Genomic DNA, 6,000 nt, shown 5'->3' with positions numbered 1-6,000 from the left:
TATCCCTAATTTCCTGGACATATCGGTTTTTATCTCGATGTCGTCACCCGGAAGGAATTGTTTGAATTCAGCAATGTTTGGAGTTTCATATTCCGTTATTCTCTCTCCCCCTGAAACTGGTGCCTTTGACAGGGGAGGTAGGAGAACTTAACGAAGACTGTCACTTGATTCCTCCTGTGATCACAAAATGGTCCATTTGCCCAAAATGAATAGAGTGCTAATTTACCAATGTGTTCCCTCAAGCCACTGAATTCTCGTGAGCTACGTTAAATACGTTAAATAAGGAATTGCCGATATTACAAGCAATTGAATTCGTTTCGGTAAAATTCTGCTTCTTTTTTCATTGAGCGTTTATTAATACTTTCCTAACTGCCACCCTTTTATTTGCTTCTAATATATATATATATATATATATATATATATATATATATATATATATATATATATATATGCATGTATAATTTTAAGACCAGGCTAGTAAAGAATTGCCGATAAAATAAGCAAGTGAGTTCGTAGCAGTACAATTCTGCCTTGCATCTTAACATAGCTATTATTCTTTGCTGATTGCCACCCTTTTATTTGCTTCTAATATATATACACATATATATATATATATATATATATATATATATATATATATATATATATATATATATATATATGATTTGTTAAGTGTTACGTCGCAGAGTATCAAGTGGGATTGTCGAGGGTCATGAAGAACTATATAGCTGATGCAGCGTACTTTGGTGTCCGGCCACCAGGGCGGCGCTGTTTGCGCATGAGCAGAGGTTTCCCGGAATCCCCCCCTCCCCACCCACCCGGGAATCGAGGAAGTTTAATTTGACTTAGTGTCGAAGTGATTTTTTCGTTGTTATCCTGACAATGGGCGCGTTATGCAACTTGTAACTGCGTGGGGAATGGGCACGAACTCTTCAAGAGAAGATGGAATAAGATATGACAGGTAAGAAAAGCATATTGAAGTTGAGTGACACGAGATTATTTGCCGTCGTGATAATGTCTCGTTAGCAGATTACCTTTCAACGTGTCTTATATTTTCAACGTATTATTTTCCTCCTACGAATGCAGTGGCGATTCCAGTTTTGAAATCAGGTCATCATTGACCATATATGTCATATAATTTAGAGTAAACTGAAAAAACTAGCTCTTTCTCGTTATTGAAAATGGTTTGTAGTGCGTAGGTCTAGGCCTGTAGATGACTGGCGCTGTCAACATGCTTGATCTTGGTTACATGTTTATTATCAATATATTTAGAATATTTTGCATTAGGTAGGCCTGAGCAATGTTAGGATGTTGCCTATGCCATCATTTTTTGTTCAATTTTAGGCATGTAATTGTCGAATTAGACTTGCTTAACGAAATGCATATTATCAAACATTGGATTCTCAACGTGTTTCCATGGCGTCACAGTTGGTGTGTGTATTTCGGGACGACGTAAACAAACCGTGGAAAACAACTTATGTTATTCGATTCATTGTAAAAATAGTTGTATTTTTATATGTATAACGATCCTGGTTTATTTTTTTTTTACGACCAGCGAACTGTATCATCACAGTTCGGTAATAAGCAAAAGACTGATGTTTGATAGCTTAGGCTAGCTAGACCTATTCCGTCAACTTACCCATTTGTTGAGGTGTTTGGGCATTACGGAAGGTTCTTTGCAGCGTCCCTTCCTTAGGCCCCCAGCTGCTACAGCCGCTTTCATTCCTTTTACTCTACCTCCTTTCATATTATATTTCCTCCATCTTCATTTCCACCCTCTCATGACAACTAATTCAAAGTGCAACTGCGAGTTTTTCCTCCTGTTACACCTGTCATCAAGCCTTTGTACGGTCAGTTTCCCTTTCAGCGCTGAATGACCTCATCGTAGGTCCCAGCTCTTGGCCTCTGGCACTAAATCCTATATTCCATTCCATTCCATTCCATCAAAGGTGGAGGGTGCACGAAATATTAATGGAAAACTCGATAAAGTGTGAAATTCTGTTCTGCCTTGAAATGATGTCACCACTACAGTGGCAACAGCTTCTGGAAGTTCCCCTAGCTATAAACGAATTATTAATATTTTTTTCCTTGTACAGTCACGTTCAAAACTTACGATACTCTCAATCTAGATTTTCGGACAAATTGTCAACATAGAAAGCAACATCTGGCAACTACGGCATGGGGAGGGTGCCGCAGGCAGCATAGTTGCTGAGGAGTCACTGATTTAAAGGGACACGTTATCTTTCTAATTATCGTAGTGGCTTACTTGTGATTTCGGGCTCTATGTTTTTACTTGAAAAAGTTAAAAAGTAAAAAGCAAAATAACAAAAAGCAAAGCTTTTGCGTTATTAATTATGTATAGTTTCACTATTCAAGCTCTCATTTTGAATTAAATCACATTACTAGGCCTATTGGTCCTTGACATTTGTTTGTATTAAGTTGTTCATTGTAGGCTTAATGCCTACTTACCTTGCATATAATAAGTATTGATGCAAGTCTATTGTTATTTAACTGAATCATAAAGGATAAAAGAATAGAAACAATAATTCACATAAAGATTTTAATGAATTATGAAACGTGAAATGCCCTAAGAAACTAAATATAAATTATATTTCATGCAATCACGCAAGAACACAACGGAAATATGAAGCATAAAAATAGTCTCTCTTTCTCACAGTTAACAACAGTTCGTCAAATAATTTAATTTTCCTACTGTGTCTTACACATTATGATAGTGAATAAAAAGTAATAGTAAATTTATATTCCTTTGGTATAATATGAATTAATATTCCTTTGGTATAAAAGTAAATAAATTTCCCTTTTTATAAAGATGAAATAATACATTATTAACCTATGACATAAATATGAATAACAAAAAATTAGTCTAATATTTAGTATGACCTCCATCATTGTCAATCACAGCTCTTAGTCTATTTGGCATTGAATCTACTAACCTTGACAATAATTATTCATCCCTCTTTTCGGTCTTAATGACTCCCACACAGATAGGCAGTGTTTGATCAGTGCAGGTTTGGTTTTTATTGTCCCAGTATCCCATTCCCTTACCATTTGTCCCCAAAGATTTTCTATCGGATTGAGGTCAGGAGATTTAGCTGGCCAGTCTATACGTATAACATTGTTCTGTTCAGCAAACCATTCGCTGACCACTTTCGAGTTATGAACAGAAGAGTTGTCCATTACAAGATAGACTGGCAAATGACCCGGTAGTAGAAGTTTCCTCACTGATGGGATCAGGACTTCATCCAGAATTTCTACATATTGCTGTCCGGTTAAACGCTCGTCGATGGGAATCAGTTCCCTGGTCCACACGCAGCCATCCATCCCCATAATCCTGCAGAAATTCTTCCACTTCGCCGCGACGGTTGAATATTTTCTTTATTGAACCTAGAGATTGAGATACAAAAAAAATGTTATCGCAAGTAAACGAAGAAAATATCAACGCTGAATATCACCAATAGTCTATTAATAAAAATGAGCAATAAGGAATTTACATTGATATTGAGATTGTTTTCTCACTCTCGATAGGTAATTCGTTAGAATTCCAATAGGCTTGAAATGTTATCCTTGAAAGCAAAAAGAAAAGTTATATTTTAAGGAGCTTGTTGGTATTTAATCAGTGTAGTAAGGAACGTTCATGTTACACATAGGCCTAAGCCTACATGAAAACTATTGGTATTAATTACTTACCTTGTAGGTATTTAATCAGTGTAGTAAAGAAAGTTCATGATACACATAGGCCTAAGCCTACATGAAAACTATTGGTATTATTTACTTACCTTGTTTTATTAGGTCGCCAGCAGTGGAGTATACCTTGATCGTCGCTAGCAAAAGTCTTCTCATCACACCATATAACGTTATCCCAGAATCCTGACTCAAACGGTAGATACTGAAGAGCGAAAGCTACTCGTTGCTCTTGGTGATTTTGAGACAAGGAGGGTTTGATTGCCGGTCTGCGGTGATGAATTCCTTGGTTGTGTAATCTCCTTCTCACCGTAACATTAGAGATTTGAAGACCTAATTCCTGATTCACTTTCGCAGCAGTTGTTATAGGCTGTGAGATAACTTTAGCAACGATCTGTTCATCCTGCTCTCTAGTAGTGCATCAGGGTCGACCTTTTCTAGGCTGATTCTGGAGGTTCTCTTCTTCGTTGAACCGTTTGATCCACCTGAATACTGTTGTCCGACTGATATTTAATTTGCGGCTAATTTCTATGGGAGGATATTATTTTTATGCAGTTCTATTATGACTCTCCGTATAGCTAATGAGGTTTCTTGTCTTTTGGCTCCAGGATTTATTTGAAGTCGCCCAAGATGCTCCATCATCACAACGTGAAGTCGGGTCAGCGAGAAGTAGGCTAAATACTGAGCAGGGAGCACCACCACTGTGTCACGTGACAAGTTGCACATTGCTTTGGCGGCTTTTCAGGCGTGCCAACCTTTCGGAGTCAGGGGTGCGAATTTTCTCGTGCTGTTATTGTTTCGGGAGATTGCGTGTGGTTGCCAGCCCTGATGTTATCGTTCACATTTCAGAATGTTTCGTTTTATTTCGTGTATAATATCCAGAAAGGCAAACTTTTGAGTAGTGAAGATTTTTATTTTATTTTATATTATGTATAGTATTAATATATGTACTGTGTTGCTCTTATAATTCAAAATAAGTTTATAAAAAAATCAAAATAATTCTTTTCACTTGTGAACGATAATCAAAGTACACAGTATCGTCACTAATGAACGCGACATATACGTCGGTGGTGTGGCACAAATGACGTGCGATATCCAAACCCCCAGGTCCCGTCGTCATGTGTCGCACCATCATAGCTGTTGAGGTGTAGAAAATAAAATTTTGTTTATTTTCTTTGCCCGTATTTGAATGTTTGGCAACTCTTCACCAACGGATTGTTTCGAAACTCCAGTGAGGTTTTCGCGTAGGTATCAAACGATCAAACCAGTACCCCTTTCCCTTCCCCCATCCCCCTCTTCTTCCTCCATCCCCCTTCCACTTCCCCCATCCCCATACCGTTGTAACTAATGAGGTAAAATAAACTCATGTATTCGAGACCAGAAATATTGAAAATATACTTTTCTTTCCTGTGAGTAATAATCTGTATTAAGGTTTGTGCATAGGTTTAGTGGGAATGTGTTTAGGTTTAGCAGGGGGTGTGTTTAGCTTTAGTGAGGTTGTGTTTAGGTTTAGTGGGGATGTGTTTAGGTTTAGTGGGGGTGTGTTTAGCTTTAGTGAGGGTGTGTTTAGGTTTAGTGGGAGTGTTTAGTTTAGTGGGGGTGCATTTAGGTTTAGTGAGGGGGTGTGTGTTTAGGTTTAGTGGGGGATGTGTTCAGGTTTAGTCAGGAATGCATTTAGGATTAGTTGGGGCGGGGTGTTTATGTTTAGCAGAGGATATGTGTGTTGAGGTTTGGTGGGAGGGTTGTGTAGGTTTAGTGGTGCATGTGTTTAGGTTTAATTGGGGATGTGTTTAGGTTTAGTGGGGGTGTTTTGGTTTACATGGAGTGTGTTTAGGTTTAGTGGGGGATGCATTTAGGTTTAGTGGGGGTGCATTTCGATGTAGGGGGTGCTTAGGTTTAGTTGGGGTGTGTTTAGGTTTAGTTGGGGATGTGTTTAGGTTTAATGGGTGGTATGTGTCTAGTTTTATTACGGGTTGTGTTTAGGTTTGGTGGGAGGGGTGTTTAGGTTTAGTGAATGAGCATTATGTTTAGGTTTAATTGGGTGTGTGTGTGTTTAGGTTTAGGTATAGGGTTGCATTTAGGTTTAGTGGGTGGTGTGTATTTAGGTTTTGTGGGGGTGTGTTTAGGTTTGGTGGAAGGTGTGTTTAGTCAAGTGGATGAGGGGTATGTTTAGGTTTGTTTGGAGGTGTTTGTTTAGGTTTAGTGGGGGTGAGTTTAGGTATAGTGGGGGTGCATTTAGGTGTAGTGAGGGGTGAGTTTAGTTTTTGTGGGTGGTGTGTGTTTAGATTTACTGGGGGA

At 38.3% G+C, this 6,000-nt stretch overlaps 1 long non-coding RNA gene across 2 annotated transcripts in view; it reads left to right on the top strand.

The window, feature by feature from the left end:
• Nucleotides 1-824: 824 nt before the first annotated feature.
• The window catches only part of LOC136832880 (uncharacterized), a 386,429-nt gene continuing 381,253 nt past the window's right edge, over nucleotides 825-6,000 (top strand). For both annotated transcript variants that reach the window (XR_010851346.1, XR_010851345.1), the window contains exon 1: nucleotides 825-961. This is a non-coding gene — a long non-coding RNA (uncharacterized lncRNA). The remainder of the gene's footprint in view (nucleotides 962-6,000) is intronic.

The sequence above is a fragment of the Macrobrachium rosenbergii genome, chromosome 50 (assembly GCF_040412425.1).
Source record: "Macrobrachium rosenbergii isolate ZJJX-2024 chromosome 50, ASM4041242v1, whole genome shotgun sequence".
In the NCBI taxonomy this organism is placed as follows: Eukaryota; Metazoa; Arthropoda; class Malacostraca; order Decapoda; family Palaemonidae; genus Macrobrachium; species Macrobrachium rosenbergii.
The sequence above is the reverse complement of the archived record's forward strand: the minus strand, read 5'-3'. Positions and strand labels throughout refer to the sequence as shown.